At 35.6% G+C, this 23,282-nt stretch overlaps 1 long non-coding RNA gene across 1 annotated transcript in view; it reads left to right on the top strand.

The window, feature by feature from the left end:
* LOC119540904 overlaps positions 1-23,282 on the top strand; it is a 39,603-nt gene that overhangs the window by 1,003 nt on the left and 15,318 nt on the right. Inside the window, exon 2 of the long non-coding RNA XR_005218118.1 lies at positions 14,415-14,528. This is a non-coding gene — a long non-coding RNA (uncharacterized LOC119540904). The remainder of the gene's footprint in view (positions 1-14,414; positions 14,529-23,282) is intronic.

Genomic DNA, 23,282 nt, shown 5'->3' with positions numbered 1-23,282 from the left:
GGCAAGAAGAAATTTAGAAATTTAAATAACTGAGTTCTGGAGAAATTAAGGCCATCTTGAAAGTTGGTACCAAAGCTGGGACCCGACCCCCTGACGCTCGGGGTATTGACTGGAGACTCCGCGGGACTGCTAGAAGTGCCTTCTTTCCCGTTGCCCCGCACCCCACGCTCATCTTGCGTCTGGGGAGCCCAGTAAAAATTCCCTTCTGGAAAGTTTGTCAAGAAGGCAATGTCTTCTTCCTTTTCATTTTAAAAATTATTTTCTCTTGCTGTCAGATTCATTCTGACATAGATCAGGGGTGGAAAAGTGTGTGGTATAGAATAGAGTCATTAGTAAATCCATCTCGTTTTTTGTTTCATTTGACAGCAACACATTAAATTAATCCCTGTCCAAAAGAATCACATTAAGGGAGCTGTCAATGCTAATCCCCAGCTCATTGTTGCTACCTAGCTCAGGGTTGACTTTAATAGGTCGCGCTGACATTTGTTTCTTCAGAGTCACATCGGTGACTTCATCCAGACCCATCAAAGAGTGGAGGCACCGGCAAGTTTTACAGACCCTGAATTCCCTGGGCTTCTAGTTGGGGGTTTGGGCTCTTGTTGGAAAGGCTGATTCACAAGTATACCTTCAAATGAGCAAAGATACTTACAACAATAAAAAAGAAAAAATCCTCACTGAGAAAAAAATACTTATTTTTTAATTTAAAAAAGGGCGATGTTGCTATTGTTCTTATGCTTGTTTATACATCCTGTGTTAGCTACCACTGTTGCCTATAGTCCTGATTATATACAAACACAATTTAAGATAAAAAATTAGGAAAAATTAAAACGGTTGAGAGAAGAATAGATTATGTAGTATAATGAAAAAAAAGAGGGGCGGGGAGCGTGGAGAGGCAGGCATGAGAAAACCAGGAGAAATATAAGAATAAAAGTACTATAGAAAGGATGGGGTATAAAAAGGTAATTTACTGGCAAGGAAGGATAATATCCAGGCACTAATTTGGATAGGAAGAATTTAGGCAGTACAGAAACTAGGAAAAATATATTATAATAAAATTAAAACAGCTCTTTAACCAACATTTATAAACTTAATTATATTATGTTGTCTTTAAATGCAATTTCTCTCTCTTCCACCCTGACCCCTCCAGCACACTGATATGTATTACCCAGCTCTGTGTTTATGACACTTATGGATTCCAGATCTGACACTCATGTATTAGCTTTTGTCTGGGTGCCTAAGAGAAAGCAGAGGACTGATCCATTCTTAAATCATTTAATCTGCTTTTAAAATATGCTTCACACTTGGTTATTCTTATTCTTTTAGATATTCGCAAGGTTTAGAGGATCAAGTGGGAATTAAAAATTGGGAAACAGTCATCTGTTATTTAACAAGCTTGTGTTGAGTGATAAGCATACAGATTTGCTATATCCATATACTTAAAAAAAGTTGTATATATATTCCATTTTTGCTAATTGGACCATACTTTATTCATATCACAAAGTGACACTGTAACTGTTTTTGTCAAGTGAAAACTCAGCCCTACTCCAATTTTTTTTCCCTGAAAATGTGTGTTTTCAAGTTACATGGTACGGCTGTACTTCTTACTCTCAGGAATTTAGCTATTTTAAATTGTATTTTATTTTATTTTATATTTTTTATAATTTTCACCTGCTTTTGCTCTCTATCTCCTAAGAGTCGTTTCTGGACATAAGTACCTTTGAAGTTACTTTTTTACGGTCTCTGTCAAACACAGTGTCATTAAACTCTTTCTCTACTGAAAGCTGTTTCATTTATTTTAATAATTGAACAACTGCATTTCATTCAGAAAAAATGGGCTAGGATTTTGGTGGTCCAAACAATAAGATTGCATAAGATCAGTAAGGAAAGAACTGTGCATGCATCCAAGAATCTCCAGACAAATGCCAGGAGTATGAGGAGTAAGAACTTGGGTTCATATTGTGCCAGTTGACCAAGACCCAGCTGACATTTTAGACATTAGTGGGGTAGAACAGACATGAATGGAATGCTAAAACTCCAGGAAGTTGGACCTGAGCAATACCTTATACTCAGCACCAAATTTTGTACATAGTAGGCACTCAGTAAATAACCTTGGAATCAATAATGAATGTGTGTCATGCATGCATGGGGGAGGGAATTCAGGACGGAAGGAATAAAGATAGGAAACAGAAAAGAGATGACAAGAGGAGGCAGCCGAGTTGAACATAGTTGTAGAAGTGGATGTAGTTGCTGGTGCTTTGTTGGGTTGCAGTTGCTGAAGAGCTGGCTCTTTGCGTACTAAGCTAGAGGTAAAACAAGTGGGCAATAATGCAGCAGATATACAAGTATGTATGATTTTTTGGGAAATGTAGCTCTGTTTACTGTATTCATGGTCAGACAGGAGCTTTGCTTTCAGGGAACAAGTATTTCAAAGGAAAATAACATATGTCCAAATTTAGATAATGTTTGTTCATTTTTGCTTTCATAAGTAGCAAACACCTTACTGTGTTTCAAGCATCCTCCAATAGAAATGTCTGTAATGGCTTCAGCCCTCTAAGGTGGTGGAACTCATGTCACCATGTGTAATGATGTTATGCTAGCAAATGACGTTGAGTGATTACTGTTGCTCCCCCAAGTGCAGTTGGCTAAAGGACTTCTCTTTTTCTTCCCTGCTGGGCAAAGGAAGCAGGGAACACCCTAATGACAACTGGTGGTGGATCCCCAGGCCATTGTAGAGGCTGGGATGGAGTTTTGTGGTGTGGTCAGTTTGGGGTGGCTGCAATGGCAATGAGGTCATGGGGCAGGAAGAACTTTCTACTAGAGTAAACCTACAGGCATCCTCTAGAGCCTCAGGCCACTTCCTTGCCCCCCACCCATCTATCCCCCTTTTCCTTTTCTTCACTGGCCCAAGGGTTAGTCTGCCTGCTTTCTATTTCCATGTCTGTTCCCTGTGGTTTTCTGTATTCTATGGAATGGAGTCCTGATTCACTGCTTTTGCCCTATCATCTTTTTGAACTTGAAGCAAACCCAACATTTTTTTTTTTTTATTTTTAATGCAATTTTATTGAGATATATTCACATACCCTACAATCATCCAAAGTGTACAATCAATTGTTCACAGTATCATCATATAGTTGTGCATTCATCACCACAATCAATTTTTGAACACTTCATTACTATAAAAAATAAAAATAAGAATAAAAATAAAAATAAAAGTAAAAAAGAACACCCAAAACATCCCATCCCTTCTACCCCACCCCATCCCCATTATTCATTTACTTTTTTTTTTTTTGTCTTTCCTTCATTTTTAATATATAAATAATTGAGATCAGATATAAACTGAGCTTTTAGTTCTACCTTTTCCCCTGTACATTCTATTAGGCGAATTTTCCTGTCATTAAATATTCTTTTTTTTTTTTTGAAGTTGATTGTATTTTTTTTATCTTCATTTTATTGAGATATATTCACATACCACGCAGTCATACAAAACAAGTCGTACTTTCGATTGTTTACAGTACCATTACATAGTTGTACATTCATCACCTAAATCAATCCCTGACACCTTCATTAGCACACACACAAAAATAACAAGAATAACAATTAGAGTGAAAAAGAGCAATTGAAGTAAAAAAGAACACTGGGTACCTTTGTCTGTTTGTTTCCTTCCCCTATTTTTCTACTCATCCATCCCTAAACTAGACAAAGTGGAGTGTGGTCCTTATGGCTTTCCCAATCCCATTGTCACCTCTCATAAGCTACATTTTTATACAACTGTCTTCGAGATTCATGGGTTCTGGGTTGTGGTTTGATAGTTTCAGGTATCAAACCCAACATTTTTGATTTTAAAAACCATTGTTTTTATTACTAATAATGGAAGTGGTAGGGGCAAATATAGGTGAAAAGGTGCACCAATTTTCCCTTTCTTTTCTTTTCTTTTTTTTTTTTTTACACTTACTCTTTTATAGAAACACAAATACATATAGATCCTAACTGTGCTTCTCAGGGTACATATAGGACTTAAATCAGAGCCACCTAAATTTCAGATTCCACCTCTCTGGACATTTGTCACAGAAGTTTGTCACAGGAATGTAAAAGACCCCTGAAAGGATGATGGTGATTTAGACAGGGTGGTGGGCACTGATGGTGATGTCAGGGCTCGGACTGAATAGGGTAGGATCAGGGTAGGAACAGCTTTGGGGCTTTACCCTCCACTCAGCTCTCTTCGCTTACTGCTGCTTCCAAACACAGGCTTCACTCCAGTAGAGCAGGGAACAGGATCAGATATAAGACACATTCAGGATTGTTTCTAAGTGTTGATAGTTTTCTCTGAGCTATTGATGGCCTTTCTCTCCTGACCAGTGTCATATTTTTGTGATACTGTTAATGGGTCAATGGACGAGGCTGTGGAGTATAAAGAAGGTCCAAGAGAGAAAAAAGAGGTGTTTGAACTTATATACTTTTCGTTTTGTCCTATTGCTTCTAAGCCAATAGAAAAGACTAACTGACAACTACAATACATTTTCGAACTTAAATTGTATCTTTGCAACTTAGGTAGAAAGCCCCTGGGCAGGTATGGGACCTTTTTTCATTGCTTGACAGGGTACCAAGCACACTGAACGCATTTAGCAAATAATGTAATAATTTAAATCAATGGGAACATTGGGTGTATAGGGAGATAAGAGCCTGGAAGACGGGCCCACTAATAATTAATAATGTCTCAGGAGGTGGTCCCACTGTTTTTGGATTTTAAATCTGCTTGTTCAATTTCTTGCTGGAGTGAATTCCACACAAAAAAGAATAATCTTTAATTTGATACCTAGTCACTTCAGTATCCTGTGCTGAGCTACCTAAGATTGCATATTCTTATGAAAATATATGCATTCATTATCAGTCAGATAATGTCGCTCCCCAGGGCTTCTAAATGCAAAAGCAGGAGATCATATATTCAGATATGTGGCTTCAAAGTCATGGGATCATCTGAGAAGTTCACATTCCTCATTTTTTACTTTTTATTCCTGGAATTGAAAGAAAAACACCACCGTGAAAACTTCTAATTAGGTACATAATGAAACAAGGAAAGATCTACAAGTTAAAGCTGCACTAGGAATGAATTCTATCCTTTTGTATAGTAGGTTAAATTGACAGGCATTTTAATAGAATGATAGGATAACTGGAATATGCCTTTGATTAAGGTTTGATTACCAATTATTTTGCTGCTCATCATGCTCACATCCTGAAGATTTGCAGATTTCCATTAATTATTTAGGTTAAAATATTTAGACACCATAAGAAAGGCTAGCTCAAGGCAAAATTGGAATGAAGGCAAAGTGTGTCTTTTGTACTTGTCACTTCCCCCAGTGTGTTCTTTTTCCCCTGTCTGGTATACCCCTCAGCACCTGCCCTGGGTTTAGGCTTTCTTTTTCCCCCCATCACCACAAACCCCATAAAAGCTTATGACTCTTTTCTTTTCTGAACTGACTCTATTCCATCTTAGATCTACTTTCTTAATGTTTTTGAATCTACCCTCTCCTCTACATCCTTTTTAAAATTATTATTATTATTTTTTACCATAGTCTTATTTCGAGTCTGTGTCAACTCTTGTCTGAATTACTGCGGTAACTTCTTGAATAGTCTTACATTCAACCTGGCCTCCTTGTCATTCATCCTTCACCCTGCAATTAGATTTTTTTTTTTTTTCCTAAAACACAGGTATTTGTCTCCCCTTGCTTAAAAATTTTTACAACCCACCTTTATCAGCTATAGGGTAAAAATCATACTCTTTAGAAGAGCATAAAAAGTATATCATCATGTGGTCCCTGGCCATCTTCCCAGCCTCATCAACTGCTTCCTGGCCATGGTTTTCTAATTTGGGCTTTGGTTCCTTATATATGGTTCTTTATAAGGGCTGCTTTACTCCATCCTTACCTTTAAATGTGAGCTGTGGGAGTTGATAATATATGTTTGGATGAATGAAAACACTCCACTTTTTCATTGCCTTTAAATATGATGCTCTTGCTGCTTGGGCTACCCTTTTCCCCTTGTTTATCTGGACTATTCCTACCTTTTCTTCAAGTCTGAGCCTGAAATTACCTTACTGCACTTCAGATGGCAATTATTTCCTCTTCATCCCCATATTTTTAAGAAACTCTCTCCATGAACCAGGGATGGATTAAATGAGATTCTTTTTGCAAAAAATTGACATGGGGACAGAGAGAGTGAATTAGTTGTCTGTGGATGTTGAATGAGGAAGCTCTTACATCTCAAGCTTGAGGTAGCCATAAGCACAAGCTGAGAGAGCTGAGCTGTAGGAAAAAAATGGGAAGAGGTGGTGCATTACAGAAGAAGCATATTTGAAAGATCCTTGGGGGTCTGAAAAAGAGAGGACTGGGGTGCTATCTTGGTTCCTTTTGGCATACAAATTCCTGTTTGAATCCCTCTTGAGACTTCAAGTGCTTTTCAGACATTCTTAATTCTTTGTTAATATCTTCTTTATTTAAGCTGCTCTAAGTGAGTTTCAGTTCCTTGTTATCAAATGATTTCTTATTCTATTCCAGAATTTATCATTCAGTAAAATAATTTACATATAAAGTCCATCTTATATACTTTCCAACCAAACAGTAAAACTCTTGAGGGTAGGCATGCAATGGTATTTGTCTTGAGACTCCTAGCAATTTGTCTAGTTATGGTAGGTTGACAACAGATGTTTGAATGAATGCAACTTACCCCATTTTTTTCAATTCCTTTTCTAACAGAAAAACTTATAAAATTACAAATTTGTTCTTGCTTTCATAGGCAATGATAAAGCATTAGGTCTTCCAGTAACATATTTGTATTTTAATAAGGGCTTTCCAGAATCAATCCTTTGATGTGCAGGAAAAACCAAGAAAGTAAGAATTTATCAGTATCAGACTTCTAGGGGAGATATTTTGGGAACCTTTCAACATCTCTAAAATTATAATTTATCTTTGTTCAGGGTCTTCAGGGTATAGGCACAGCAGTGGAGGGGAGCTGTTTGGGGAACAGAAGGTCTCCTTCCCTGCAGGGAACCCACTGATGTAGTGGGGACAGCGACTGGGACCTTCTGCCCAGAATTGCATTTACTTCCTTCCAACTGGTTTTAAATAAGCACTGATAATTCAGGAAAAATAGAAATAGTCTTAGTGAAACCAATCAAAATACTGAGTTATTTGAGGTTATATCACTGTGGGAGACTTCGCTTTGGGAATCAGTGTATTCTTTAAATATTGTTCTCTCTAATAATTCACATTTCTTTTGTGTTTTCTGTGTTAGTATTTCTGATTGAATGACTCTTGGGCATTCAAAAAACTTCATTTATGGTATGAATTAAAAATAATGTTGTCGTATTATAGCTAGGACCTCACTGTAGCAAAATCGGATAGCATGGATTATTGAAATTAGCCTGGGATGAGTGTTTCCCAAGCCCAAAATTTACCTTCCAAGATATTTAAGTTGTTTAGAATTCTTCTTCTCCCCTTTTAGCCACACTCTTTTCTTCCTTTTCAGTATTATATTAGTAAGTCTCCTTCTTTTAGTTATACCAGTGAAGTGAAAATGACATCTGAGGCTGCCATCCTCAGTGGCTGGTATTTCCGATGGGCAGATGCCTCTGAGAATGTCAGCCTTCACCAGGCCAAAGCCTATTTAAGGCAAGGCTTCTTCTAGGCAAACCTTTAAATAGGGATGGCACTTTCTTAATACTATTTCTGGTGAATGGTCCAGGCTTTAGAGGCTAGCTTCATTTGAGGACTTAATCATTTTTACTTGTGGTGATGTTCCTTTTAATGTTAAATATAATACGTAGAGGTATAGTAGAGGCATGTTTTTGGATAAACACATAACTTATGGATTCTTAACAGATTCTGGGCTTATTATAAGGTTTACTCCTACCCTGTGAAAATGTTGCTCGGCTCTAGTAAAATGTGTATGCACTATCCTCTGGAGACTTTAAGAATATAAATGGAGGTTAAACAGCTGGACAGAATGCCAGTGTTTTAAAATATGGCTAGGAATCAAAGCTAGAAAGCAAAAAATCCTTCTTAGCTTCAAAGGTAGCCAATTAAGTTGCAAACACTATTGATAATAGTTGTTTTATTCAGAGGCTTATTATATAAAACACCATGCTGTCTTGAAACTGAAGAGGTTGCCGTGCAGTCTTCTCCATAATCCATAATTGAAAGAATCATAAATGTAACAATTATTTCCCTCTATGATTGCTTTCACAATTTCTTGTTCTCTGCAGGATCCTTGTCTTTTTTTTTTTCCCTTCAGCTCATTGCAACAATCAAGCTATTATAGTGTGATTCATATTTAAGATTAAATTTTGCATCTCTACTGAGGTATATAAAAATCTCCTTTTTTCATAATTATGAATTATGTTTATGTAATAATCAACTTTTTAAGTCAGTAGTATTGATTGCAATATATGCTTTTATAAGTGATATTCATTTGGCCTAGATTTTACAAGTGTTATCAATCAATGATTTATAATAAAACAATGTGATTAAATTAAAGTCGGGCAGAAATAGTATAATGTTCCAATTGGAAAAATTACTTTGTATTATGGGAAAGAGATAAATAGAGATAAAAATAATTCTTGTGCTAAATTTTAATTTAATCTTTAAAAAATTCTGTCATCTTCCAGAAGCTATTTCTGGCTTGAAGTACTTTAAAATGTTAGAAATGAAGTAAATGAAGTTGTTACTTCTCAGATTCAATATTATTTTTCTGTAGATATCACGTAGTGAGTGACAGAGGACTGTTACAAGTCTATTTCTTTCTTCCCTATATTTAAGAAGTTAGGCTAGTATTTGTTTAGGAGTGATTATTCACCAAGCATGGATTGGAGACCGGCCAGCTTTCTTTGGGGACCCTGATTTAACAGAACATAGGTAAAGTTTAAAGGTAAGGGGTGTAGCTCTCTCTTCTTGCCTACTCCCCACCTCACCTCATACTGAGTGGAGACAAGAAGAGGTGAAAGCAAATGTGATGTTTTGGAGCTGTGTGTACCCCAGAAAAAACATGTTCTTAATCTATTCCTATGGATGTGATTCCATTGTAAATACATTGCAAATCCATTATACCATGTAAAATTCAATGTAAACATACACTTACAATCCATTGTAAATTTTGATGAGCTTACTTCAGTTAAGGTGTGGCCCACCTCAATCAAGATGGGCCTTAATCCTGTTACTGGAGTCCTTTGTAAACAGAATGAAATTTAGACAGAGTAAAAGCCACAGGAAGCAAGAAGCTGAAATTCAAGGGAATTTAGAAGAAAAAGGGAGATGCCACCATGTGCATTACTGTGTGACAGAGGTGCCAAGGACCAAGAATTGCTGGCTTCTAGCCTCAGAACACTGGTTTTTGAGTAGAAAGTATTGCCTTTATGACACCCTGAATTGGAGTTTCTTTTAGCCTCAAAAGGGTGAGCTAATAAATTTCCTTTGTTTAAACCAACCCCATTGCATGGTATTTGCTTGAGCAGCCATAGAACAAAAACAAGTAAGGAAGAGGAGAGGAAGAACTGAAGGAGAGTGAGGGGGCAGTTCCAGAGAGACTCTTGGGCATTTTGAACAAGTGAAATAAAAGTAACTCTCCACACATAAGTTTAAGCCCTGTGTTTTAGTTTCTCAGATGCTAAAACAAATACCGTACAATGGTTGGCTTAACAACAGGAATTTACTGGCTGGCTCATGGTTTCAGAGTCTAGAAGGCCTGCTTCTTAACTGGGTCAGTATTGCCTGGCCAGCAATCTTTGGGGCACCTTGGCTTTTCCATCACATGGCAATGCACACGGCATTGTCTTCTCCTTTCTAGTTCTGTTGACTTCCAGTTTCTTACTTCCCCCATGGCTACTTTTTCAGTGTACAATTTCCTTTGCTTATAAGGACTTCAGCCATATTGGATGAGAGCCTGCGGTCGCTCAGTTTGGGCACACCTTAACTGAGAGCATTTAAAATTGGTTCACTCCCAGAGGACCAGGGGTTGGGACCAGAACATGCCTTTTGTGGGGGACATGATTCAATCTCCAACATCCTCCTTATTAAAATAAAAGGAAAAAAGCCACCAAATTATGCCATCTTGACCAAAGCTAATAGCACTTTATAAGGGCATAAGATTTCAGACTTTATTTACAAAACACCAAAATATTTCTTTCCATGTGTAATCTTTCTGTCTATACATTTAAAATTCTCATATTTGTCATGATCTTAGAGGTCATTTATTTCATTCTCCTAATTGTGCAGGAGAGCCACTGAGGACTTTCTATCATAATTAGAGAAACTATAAAATTTATTGTCTAAATCTGGACACTTTTGAGTATTAAGGGGGTTGCTATTAATAATTGCCCCAGGACAACAGGTATAAACAGGGCAAACCAAGATGTATAAGCACCTTGACTATAAAGAAATAGAAACTATGATTGCAGATGATTGAGTCATTAAAAGAAATTTAATCGCTTTTTTTTTAAAAATTGTTCAGCCATTACAACCAAGGAAGAAAGTTAAATTGGCTATTCTAAAAATAGCTAATAGTTTTTGATCACTTATATGACAGGCATTAACTGATCATTTTATCTGTAGGAGCTTGATTAATCCTCATGACAACTCTATGAGTAGCTACTCTTGTCCTTATTTTACAGATGAGGAAACAGGCCTAGAGTTTCTTGTTCAAGATTATAAAGCTAGTAAGTAAAGGACCTGGGATTCAAACCCAGGTATTATTTTGGCTCCAAATTCCATGTCTTAACTGTCACCTTATTCTGCTTCTCATGTCTCTAGCATTGATGGTTGCAGAGGTAGGTCTTAAAAATATATATATATATATATATATATATATATATATATATATATTTCCATAAATATGTTAATATTTGAAGGGTTCAGGGATTTGCAATTCTAGGGGCCATAAAGAATTGGAAACCCAGGCTGGGAGGTTATGAAGTCGATTATTAGAGACTGTTCCAGTTTGCTAATGCTGCCGTTAAGCAAAATACCAGAAATGGATTGACTTTTATAAAGGGGGTTTATTTGGTTACAAAGTTATAGTCTGAAGGCCATGAAGTATCCAAGTTAAGGCATCAGCAATCAGGTACCTTCACTGAAGGATGGCCATTGGCACCTGGAAAACCTCTGTTAGCTGGGAAGGCACGTGGCTGGTGTCTGCTTGCTCCTGGGTTGCTTTTCAAAATGGTGTTCTCCAAAATGTTGCTCTTGGGGTGTTTTGTCCTCTCTTAGCTGCAGCTGCTCTTCGAAATGTCACTCTCAGTTGCACTGAAGTCCTTCTGTCTGTGAATTCCTTCATAAGACTCCAGTGATCCAATTAACACCCACCCTAAATGGGTGGGGCAACACCTCCATGGAAATTATCCAATCAAAGGTCTTGCTCACAGTTGATTGAGTCACATCTCTATAGAAACATTCAATCAAAGTATTCCAGCCTAATCAACACTCATAAGTCTGCCCCCACAAGATTGCATCAAAGAACATGGCATTTTGGGGGACATAATACATCCAAACTGGCACAGAGACCAAGACAAAATATCTGATATCAGAGATCCGAAATCAGGCAAAGAATTAGGCTACAGTTATGAGCGATCCTCATTGTGCTCTCTGAGGCTTTGTATTTCATATGGTTCTGAGAGGGCAGGAATAATGATCACATCATGAGCCCAGAGTGAAGAGGCAGAAGTAAAAGGAGCATCTGAGTGAGGCGAGGAGTGAAGGCTGGGAGTGTGGAAGGGCCTGATAATCAATTTGATCTACACTTGTACTACATGCACAACCTTGATTTCAGTTTTTGTCGGTAGAAGGAAAGAGTGGCTCTTGCCTTGAGAGACTAAAAGAATGAAGAGGAAGTTGTGGGAACAGGGATAAAGGGAGGTTTTCTTAGTCAAAGCACTAAGGCTTTTGGGCACAGCCTGCAGTCCTGGCTACCACTAAACTGCAGGCGATCTCAGTGGAGGTCCCACCAGGCAGAGGCTGTGTGGAGAAATCATAGAAGAACCAGTGAATTGATTATTCCTTGATTCCCAGTTCCCCTCTCAGTGGGAAATTATGAGGTTCAAGAACTGGTTGCAAATTAGCCAGTTCTCATTCTACATATTGTGACTTGTGCTGACTATTTTAGGTGGTTATTTTCATCCTTATCAACCAAGATAGCTCTAGGTCCAATCATTTATCATTATATTGATTTTGGTGCAGACATACATTTATTACACATACTTAAAACCCTGTAAATATCATGTCTGTTTTCCTTTAATAATAAGAGAATGCATTCATTCAAATCTTTTATTGATAATTCACTCTCCTGAGCCCTGGTTGTAGTCTAGTCATTAAACTGGTAAATTCAATCTTGATTGTGTTAGTCCACCTTATTGGAGACCCTTTTATTGAATAGTGGTACCATGGGGAGTGGATACAGAGGAAATAATTCCTGTCCTCAAAGTGATAGAGGTGGGAATATATAACAAAAAAGCAAAAGAAAACAAAAGAAAAACAACTTAAACAAAACATAAATAAGGGCCATAGACAGTGGGAATTATTTACATTAATCCTGTGTTTATGGATTAAACATGTATTCACCAGATATTTTATCCTACTCTAATATGTTCGGATATTATCATCTATTTTTCCAAAATGATTGAGTACAATGACAAAATCTACAAGAAAGAAATCATATCACCTTTAAAAAGCTAAATAATATCCTGTAATTTTAGATTATATATACAAATGCCCATATATTTTTTCCATGTGTATTATTTAAAAAACATCTCAAGTTTTAAGTTAGAAAGGAGCTCAGAGGTTATCTAATTCAATCTCCTCCTTTATAAGGTGAGCAACCGAGGATCCAAATCTTTCATGCCTTGATCAAGGTCACTTGGTAGCACAATCAGAGCTAGAATCCAGGTTTTCTGTCCTTCAGCCCACAACCCGTTCAATATTTTTGTATTCACTTAAAATAAAAAATTAATGTCCTCTATGTAATACAAAATGTATTTATAAAACTAGTGCTTAAAGATGAAGACAGAACTCTAATTCAGGAAAATGTAAATTTTTTTTTTCTAACTACAATAAGACATTCCTGTGATGCAGACAAAGCACCAGCCGAAGTTAGCAGCCCACACAAATAATTCTAAATTCCCATCTTTCCTCCATCACAGACTTTGTGCAGTGTTTGGTAGGTCAGTTCACCTCAGTGGCAGTTACCCCGTGTTATAAACTCAGAAAAATAATGGTCTTACTTTCTGAGGCAGAGAAGTAGTTGGGTCTTTTTTAAGCATTAACAATTGAAAGGGTCTTGAAAATTCTATGTTATGAACATACTATCAAGTTTTGATAAGAGGCAAATTATCTAAAATACCAACAATATTGGTTAAACAAGGCAGAGAAGTGTGATAGTCTGTTTATGCCTTTGATTTCCATTCTACTCCTCTAGACAGATAGAATTAGATTTCCTTTATATATGTTTTTCTGGTTTGACTAAATTCTTGTTAGAAATAAATTGTGTTGTAAAACTATGATAACTTTCCTGAACTTAGGAAGCCAAGTTAAATCACTCAAGTGATTTCTCCCTGAATCTCTCTGATGGACCATTGCCATTGGTCACATTAATTGGGTAATTACGGAATCTTCATTACTTTCTGATATTAGAACTGAACCAAAAAATTTGAAATCATGAACACTGAGAGTAAACTGTGAACATGAAAGCATGGCTATTTAACTTTTTTTCTTGGGTGCATATGTTTATAATTTTTGGAGGTGGGTTGGGGCAGACTTTCATAAAGATTAGAGAAATAAAAATGAAGAACCAAAATGATCTAATATCTTTTTAAAATTTAAAGCATGATTAGATTATAATGTTAGGATATGTATAGCCTCAATATATGTTCTAACATCAGCACATGCAAGATAATTATAGACATTAAAAATATTTTATGCTTTTTAAAGGAAACTAACGTTGAAATCTGTTTGACAGTAGGTCTGTTTACTGCATCTCATTGTGTTGTCTATTGTGCAGAATAAATAAAATCCTTATTCTTGTTATTTATTAAAGACAACCATTTTAATCTTGAAGATGTAGTTTGAGTTGAAGAAGTACCTTTTAAATAGAAATATACCTTGCAATTAATATGTTGGCACTTCTTTTATGGTTCTGATTGTATTTTTGTTTTAACCATTAGAGGGCACATTTAGTTCAAGAGAAATTAAACAAAAAGCACAGCAAGCTGGAATGGGCTTAGAAATAGTAGGCAGAGAAAATTTATGTATTAAACTATGCTTATTTTCACTCATTTCACCGTCGCTTTCGATTTAATTTATGAGATTTTTTTTAATCTGAAAAGAATTCAAATATATATAGTTGCATGTAAGGAGTAACTCTGCACTTTTTATTGCTAGCTACAACTCCTGGGAGAATGAGGTTGGCCTAGTTGAATTTGACGACGCTGACTGTTACAGGGCCAAGGAGGGCATAATAAATCATGGCATTTGGAGAACATCCTGAGTTCAAAGGTACGTGTGATTAGGTTTTTATGAATTAAGTAAATGCCAGTCCCCAGTTTTGTAGTTAAAAAAAAAAGCACCCAAGTGTGAATGAATACAGCCCAATGTACCTCTGCAACTAGATTTCACTGCAAGTATTTATAACCTTTAAAATTTGATACAAATTACAGAGAACAATAGATGGCCCCAGAGTGTACATAAGGCTTTATTTCACTAGAAAGGCTTGACTGAGGTCATAAACTGCAGGAGGGCAGCCAGCTCAAGTGGCTTATGAATGACTGCTGAGTCTCAGAATGAGTTCATTTGTTTTCAATCTTCAGGAAACTGTTATTATTTCTAATCACTCTTTTGCTGTAAAGGTTGCAGGTTTTTAACCTGTAAAGGCTGAAATAGATACTTGCTAGCATTCAACAATAATGCTTTTATGATGTCAAACTAAAGGAATACTTTAAATGATTGATTCATTAATTTATCTAATAAAATTTATTGAGCACCTACTAGGTTTCAAACACTGGGCTGGGTGTTATGGAATAAAGATGGATAATGCATTGTCCCTGACTTGAAAATACATTTTTTTTATTGCCCTGTGATTTGTAGAGAAATAAATCACAAATAACTGCAGTATATGATAACTTTATATATTAACGGCAGAACAGGGAAAGATTTGTCAAACCTATCAGAAAAATATTCTATATTATACTTTTTAGAGACCCGAAAGGTTAGGCAAAATCATTAGTATATACTATCTTCAGTTTAAGACTGCAGAACTGCTCTGACAATATTTTTCTCTAAGAGTCAATTATACAATAAATTGTAGTAATTAGTAGCATAAAACAAGGTAATAATGTAATTAAAACCAAAATATTTACTTGCTATAGAAGATACTTTTATGCATCTTAATTCTGCTCCTTGCGAGCTAATAATACTCTATAGGAATTTCTGTGTAGCTTTTACATCTGGTGATTGTGGAATTAGCATGTACAAAGAGAGCTCAGAATTATACTTTAATTATGATTTGAATGATGATTTGAGTCTAAGCATGAGCTGTCAATAGAACTGTGAACTGGGGGGAAAGAGATAAGGACTGTTAGTGGGATAAAAAGTATATTTGCAGTCATTTACTTTTTAAAGTGCCTTTTGTTTTAAAAGAAGTAATTAATGTTAGGAATTAATTGGTTCAGATTCTTGATTTTAAAGTTATCACTTGGTTGCTAAGATGAAGCCTTTTCAAAATTACTACAAGATATGCAATGACAGGAACATTTCAGTTGAAAGGTAGAAAACATAATTGAAAAGCTAGCTTTTGAGTGCCTGCTTATCACTCTAATTGATAGCAGATGAGCCCAAGGAACTAAATGCAGTAGTTCAATAAAAAAAAATGTATTTAGCTTGATTTCACAGTATGATGCATGGTTTTTCTGAGCTAAACATTAGTGCCGATCTTTTGATGCAATAGGAGGCTTCAAATGGGGCCTGGACAGTATGCATTAACTATTATAAAGCAATTGTTAAATAAAAAAAATGACATGCAAAAAAATAGATCCAGGTATAATATCTAAAATCTTTTAAGGTGTGGATAACCAAATTAGGATACTCACAAAATGCAGCTATAAAGAATGATGTTTTAGATATATATTTATTGGCATAGAAAGCACATTACAAAACAGACTATACTACACGAGTCCCACTATTGTAAGAAAAAACAACATATATAAGAATGGAAAAGTCAGAAACCAATGGCAAAACACAACAGTTATCTTCGGTAAAGGGATTATGGGATATTTTTATTTTCTTCTTTATACTTGCCCTGCATTTTTAAAATTTTTCTACACCAAATATAATTAGCTATATAAGAAAAGAATATATTAGTATTCCAGTCTGCCAAATATTTAGCAGACATTTTAAATATGACTTTAGAATGTAACTGTGTACTCTTGCTGATATTTAGTTGGGGTTGATAGGTATTTACAATTCCTATTCATTTATGTGCCCTCTTCTCTTGTATCTAGATGTTTTACTGTAGCAAGTATTAAAAATTTAGAAAAATAAAGCATAGATGATAACTAGTTTTGTCTCCTACAAATGAGAGGGTACAGTGAATTTAGAAATCAAAGAAAAGGACATTTGAACAATGGATCTGAATTTTAGCTTTGCAAGTATAGGAAAAATATCTGAGATAATATAAAGGGATTATGTATAGGATGTGACCTGGCATATAAGAAGAATTAAGTGAAATTATAAAATTATACCACATTTTGAATCTGTACACAGGGATAAGGATGATAGAACTATTGGCAGTAATTGGCCATACCAATTAGTCAGGTTAGAGGGAGTGAAGTTCTTGTTAAGAAAGATGGGGAGTCTATTTTTATAAGGTTATGTTCCTTTTACTGAGGAGAAAACTGGGCCCAACTGATCTGCTCAAGGAGAATTTATCTTCTTATTTCTATGTAAAATTACAAATTTTAAAAGAATAACTTTTTTTAAATTAAATTCAGTCTTATTGAGATATATTCACATGCCATACAGTCATCCATGGTGTACAATCAGCTGTTCACAGTACCATCATATAGCTGTGGATTCATCACCCCAATCTATTTTTGAACATTTTCCTTACACCGGAAAGAATCAGAATAAGAATAAAAAAAGTAAAAAAGAACACCCAAATCAACCCCTCCATCCCACCCTATTTTTCATTCAGTTTTTGTCCCCATTTTTCTGCTCATCCATCCATACACTGGATAAAGGGGATGTGATCCACAAGGTTTTCACAATCACACTGTCACCCCTTATAAGCAATGTTATTATACAATCGTCTTCAAGAGTCAAGGCTACTGGGTTGGAGTTTGACAGTTTCAGGTATTTACTTCTAGCTATTCCAATACATTAAAACCTAAAAAGGGTTATCTATATAGTGTGTAAGAATGTCCACCAGAGTGACCTCTCAATTCCAATTGAAATCTCTCAGCCACTGAAGCTTTATTTCGTTTCATTTCACATCCCCCTTTTGGTCAAGAAGATGTTTTCAATCCCACAACGCCAGGCCCAGATTCATCCCTGGGAATCATATCCTGCGTTGCCAGGGAGATTTACACCTCTGGGAGTCAGGTTCCACATAGTGGGGAGGGCAATGAGATCACCTGCTGAGGTCGCTTAGTTAGAGAGCAACAAAGAGGCACTCAGGGGAGACTCTTAGGCACAATTGTAAGCAGGTTCAGCCTCTCCTTTGTAGTAATGAGCTGCATAAGGGCAAGCCCCAAGACAGAAGGCTCAGCATACCAAGCCGTCAGTCCTTAATGTTTGTGAGAACATCAGCAACAATCCAGGTGAAGAAGTCCAACACTTCTGCATTTTCCCCCAGCTCTTCAGGGGAGCCCTGCATATATGTTTTTATTCTCTGTCCAAATTACTTTGGGATGTGTTGCTATTTCACTCTAACTTATACAAACCTACCATATCTCACTTCCTATTCAAAGTTCAATGTAATTGTGGTGTTTGAACAAACTGACTGTAGAAGTTATCTTGTTTAGAAAATATAGATCCTATACCAAATAAACATCTCTTCCCTTGGTCTCACATGGAAGTTGAAGTTTTAACACACAGTCAGTTTCAAACTTTACCCTTTGGCCCGATTTGCCTTAGTCTTAACCAGATCTGCTTCATTCGTGTCTCTAATTGAAGTCTGGGCTCTTTTTCAGCTTAAAGAATAACTTTTGGCAGATGCATTCTTAGGGCTTTGTAATTCTCAGACACCACATCAGTGTGAACAGTTGAGCCACACATACAAAAGTCAAATGAGACGGGTGGACTTGAGTGGCAGTTAAGCACTCATGGACTTTTCTATTAATAGAAAGGGCAAAAATGGACTTTAACCTATTTACTGGGTGTTTTAGTTTGCTTCTTGGTAAAGCAAGTACCATGCAGTGGGTTGGCTTAAACAACTAGATTTATTGGTTCATAGTTTTGAGGCTAGGATAAGTCCAGAATCAAGGTGTTATCAAGGCAATGCTTTCTCCCTGGTGATCATGGAATTCTTGGCTGCTGCTGGTGATCGTTGGTCCTTGGCTTTTCTGTCACATGGCAATGCACATGGCGGCCTCTCCTAGTTTATCCCTTCTCTCCCAGGGGTTCTGTGTAGCTTTTTCTCTCCCTATGGCCTTCCCCATAAGGGCTTTAATAATCGTCTTAAGACTCATCCTGAATCAGCTGGGCCACACCTGAACCTCATCAAAGGTCCTATTTACAGTGGGTTCATAACCACAGAATGGTTAAGTTTAAGAGCGTGTTTTTTCCTGGGGTACAGAACTGCAAACCACCATACTGGGAAAAATATCCACAGTTAAATACACATATTATATTCTATGTGGCTTCTCTACTCTAGGTCAAATAGAATCAAGGTAAAGAGAAAAAAAATATCTTTAAGTTGGAATCAATAGCTAAATATGAAGTAATGCATTTATTAGGTTGTTGCAAGTAAATGCTATTCAATCAAAGTTTAAGGGAGGAAATAATGTTTGTGGGAACATAAGTATTAAGCTTCTTTCTTCCTTTTCTGATTAAGTGGGATACTCTAGTGGGTATTTTATTTCTTCTGCTTCATAGGCTGTCTTCATTCTGACTTCTGAAACACAGTTTTAACTATTAGTGAATAATCAATTTTCCATTACAATTTTATTAACAGTAAGTAATCAGTCTCACAATTTTATTTAGAATGTTGAGTCAAATATCCAGCTGTAATTTTTTTCAGACCAAATGAAAATTTGTAAACCAAACATGTTTCAAATTGGTCTTTTAACTGATGAACTGATTTTCTTGAGAGAGAACGCTTAGAAAAATTTTCTAATTAGTGCTAAGACCTGATTTTCTGTGGCTCACTGCTTCATGTATTCTACTTCTTCAAATTATGCTGTAGGAAATGTCTTTAGAGGTTGCTGTTTTCTATTGATCTCTGCAATTGTTCTCAGTAATTTAGAAGTTAACTGTGCAGTGATTTTTTAAGAATGCTCTGGAGCCTTGAGCCAGCACACACTGCTTTCCACTGAGCCAGGGGCTAATATCCTTGTAGCCCCCCTCATCGGCTCCAAGCCTAAGAGTAGGGCACACATTTCCTCTGTGTAAACTCTCCTGTTCTTTCGGCCTGCAGTTTGCTCCTTAAATGCTTCTCTCCTCATAGGGCTGAGAAGGGATTTGTGTAGAATGAGCTTACCTGAGAAACTAAAGATCATTAATTAGAAGGTGCTTCTGGGCAACAGGAAATTTTTCATTGGAAAGGTTTCAAATATAAGAAAGTAATTAATTTCTCTGTGGAAGTGGATCACATTTTTTCTTCTGGTGTCCTTCATTATTGCAATAGAATGGTTTAAGGCATAACAGAGGGATTTACAGTTTGGCTCTCTCTTTTCTATCTCTTTCCTTTCCTCTTCCATTCTGGATTTTGGGGCACATTTTATTTCATTTTTGTGAGAAAAGGTCAAAGAATATGTTTGAAGGAGCAAAGTGCAATAAGTGTTTTTTTCTTTATGTGCATCTTATGTCAGAAGTCTTAAAAATAGAAACTTTCTCTTTATTAAAAAGAAAACGACAAAGAGGGAAAAATAGTTGCAATAAATATGATAAAGGCTTACCATTATACATGTATATATATTACCAAGATCAACAGAGAAAAAAATGACTTGTATGAGAGAGAACGATATCTTAACACACAAAAAAATACTTAAAGTCTAACCAAAAAAGGGGAAAGGACATGGACAGACAATTCAAAGAAGAAATAAAAAGATGTAAAATTCATTATTATTAATAAGCAAAGAAATTAATATTGAAACAAGATACATTAGAAATCTCTCTCTCTCTCATCTATGTATACCTATCTAACCATCATCTAGAATCAGTACGGATTCATGGATTCCTGGATTTATTCAGTGGGTTATAGTCCATTACTGTATTTATTTTCATGTTTAAATTGTCCCACATCAGTAGGAAGCCCCTTAAGTTGGCTTTTGTGTCTTTTTGAATGCTCTCCTCAATTTTTTGAGAATTTCATTACTTTTTGGTCATAAAAAAGGCATTCAAGCTCATTTCGCACCTTGAACTTTTCCTGCTCCAGACCTGGAATCAATGTTTCTTCAAGGAGCTCTGGTTCCTATTAGTAGGCAACGGCATTTAGAAACCAAGATTGAGGTGCAAATTGTGGGTATTTCTACAAAGTTCATTTAGCAGATAGAAATTGTGTGTGTGTGTGTGTGTGTGTGTGTGTGTGTGAGAAATCATGAGCTCATGCTGGTACTTCTAATTTTAATTCAAATTCACAAAGTTCTTTACTTGCCTTTCTCCATTCTATATTTGTGTGTACCTTCTTCTGCAGGGAGAACCCCGGCTTCTGGCAACATCAGTGCATTTAGTTATTTGCTCATCCTTTCAGTGCACATAAAATAGTTTCAGAATTAATACACCTTTATGACCACAAAGAAACAAGATCTGTTTGTAATTCTTTTATTACCATAGACTGTGGGTCCGTAGTCCAAATACTGTGTTCAAAAGTAATTTGGGTTAATTCTTTATTTCTCCCTGATATGTGGTTATATTACTTATTTAAAATGTAGTTTGGTTCACTTGTTTAAAATATAGTTTGGTTCACTTATTTCTGTTAGCATTTAGTTTTAGGTTTTATGTTTTTTTCCCATCCTTGTTGATTTTCCCTTATTTTTGAATATGTAAAAAATTACCATGCTTCCAAAAGTTTATAAAAAGTATACTTAGATATACTCCATCTCTTATCCCTTTCAACCCATTCCATATACTTTGTAGGTAAAGAATTTTATTGTTTTCTGGTTTATCCATCCTTTTTTTTTTTTTCCAAACTAAGGAGATAATTGTATGTTTCTTTTACTTCCTTTTATTTCTTAGACAAAAGGTAATATACTCTACATTTGATATGAAAATCACTCTATATCGATTCATAGATAATGTCCTCATTCTTTTTACTGTTCCATAGGACTTCATTGTGTTTGTACCATAGTTAATTTATTCAATCTCTTATGTTTGGGCTCTTAGATACTTTACAATATTTTTCAGTTGCAAATAATGTGGCAAAGAAAAACCTCATAATACTGCAAGTGTAACTTCTGGATAAAACTCCTAGAAATGGGATTGTTGAGTTGATATCCGATATTATCTAACAAAACTGCATAAGGCAGAGTAAATGAGTATGCAGTTTTTGTTAAATATTATCAAATTCCCCTTCATAGGGGTTGTACCATTTTGAATTCCTGCCAGTATTCTATGAGAGAAACTCATCAACAGAGTATATTATAAAGCTTTTGAATTTTTGCCTATTTGATGGGTGAAAAATGGTATCTCAGTGTAATTTTCATTTGTATTAATCTCTTATGAGTGAAGTTAAGCATCTTTTCATATGTTTCAGGTCATTTTAAAATCTTTTTTTTTTTTTTTTGGTAAATCGACTGCTCTTGTATTTTGTCCACTTTTTAATAGGATTTTTGTTCATTTTTTTCTCAATTCTTTTAATATGAGGGATATCAACCCTTTTACTGTGAAATATGTTACAGATTTTTCTCCCAGTTTGTCAATTGTCTTTTGATTTTGTTTGTGGTGGTTAGGCCAAGCAAATGCTTTTATTTATTTTTATGTAGGTTTTCAACATATGTTTATTGGTTGGCTTAGCATGTAAATGACTTGAAAGAATGTTAGGAAATTTAGTTCAGAAAAAGGAATTGGTAAATTCAAATCCCAGTTATTTGTGTTTTAAAGAGAGGGCCATCACAGGCAAAAAATAAATCTTATGTTAATCAGTACAGGTACATGGCTTGATAATTTTTGTTACACATGGTTTAGTTTTTTTATTAAAGGAGTAACTTCCAAGTCCATTTAAGACTTGATTTTATTTATAAATATCGGCCCCTTTTTATTAAATTCAATATAACACCCATTATATAAAAAAAATTAAACATTTAATTAAACATATAAATATTTCAGAAAAAATTCTACTTAATTCCTTTGCTTTAATGAAGAAGCTATGTTTATTCTGCCTTCTGATTTTTAATTTAAGTTCGTGTATCATTATATGGGCACAATCATTGTGTTGTGCAACTTTGTCGTCTATGTTTTCATTTAGCATTGTTTTATATAAGTATCTTTCTGCTTATATTTCATATTTAATACTTTATTGGCATCATAATATTCTATCAAATCAATATGTTAGAGCATGACCTATTTTGGGGATTTGGACTGTCTTCAGTTTTTCAGTGCTATGGTAATGGTATTACAGATACCTTTTAATAATTAAAAAAAATCACTTTGAATGATTTCCTCCCATTCCTTCTTAAAATTCTTCTTCTTTGGCTTCTTGGACAGTACTCATTCTTTTGTATGGCCTCTTTATGTCTTGCCCTTAATTGTCATTCTGGTCTCTGAGGCAACTCCTTGGGAATTTTGAACTTCCAGTCTCATTTAAGTGTTGCCTTTACTCAGATAATTCTCAGGTGTCTATATAATACATAATCACAGACTTTTGTGAAATATGTACTATGAGTTATCTCTTTTTGGAGATATAGGAATGAGTAAGATATGGCTTCTGCTCTCAAGGATCATCTAGTTTACAAGGGGTTATACGCAAATATACTTGCAAAAGAATAAAATGGGTAATGTACAAAGAAGGTACAAAGGAAGGGCTGGTCAATGTTATTTAGTGGGGGAAGATCAGGAAAGGTTATGTAGAGAAGGTCATCTTTGTGTTCAGTATTGTAA

This window comes from Choloepus didactylus, chromosome 7 (assembly GCF_015220235.1).
Source record: "Choloepus didactylus isolate mChoDid1 chromosome 7, mChoDid1.pri, whole genome shotgun sequence".
NCBI classification, from domain to species: Eukaryota; Metazoa; Chordata; class Mammalia; order Pilosa; family Megalonychidae; genus Choloepus; species Choloepus didactylus.
This window is presented reverse-complemented; position numbering and strand designations above follow the sequence as displayed.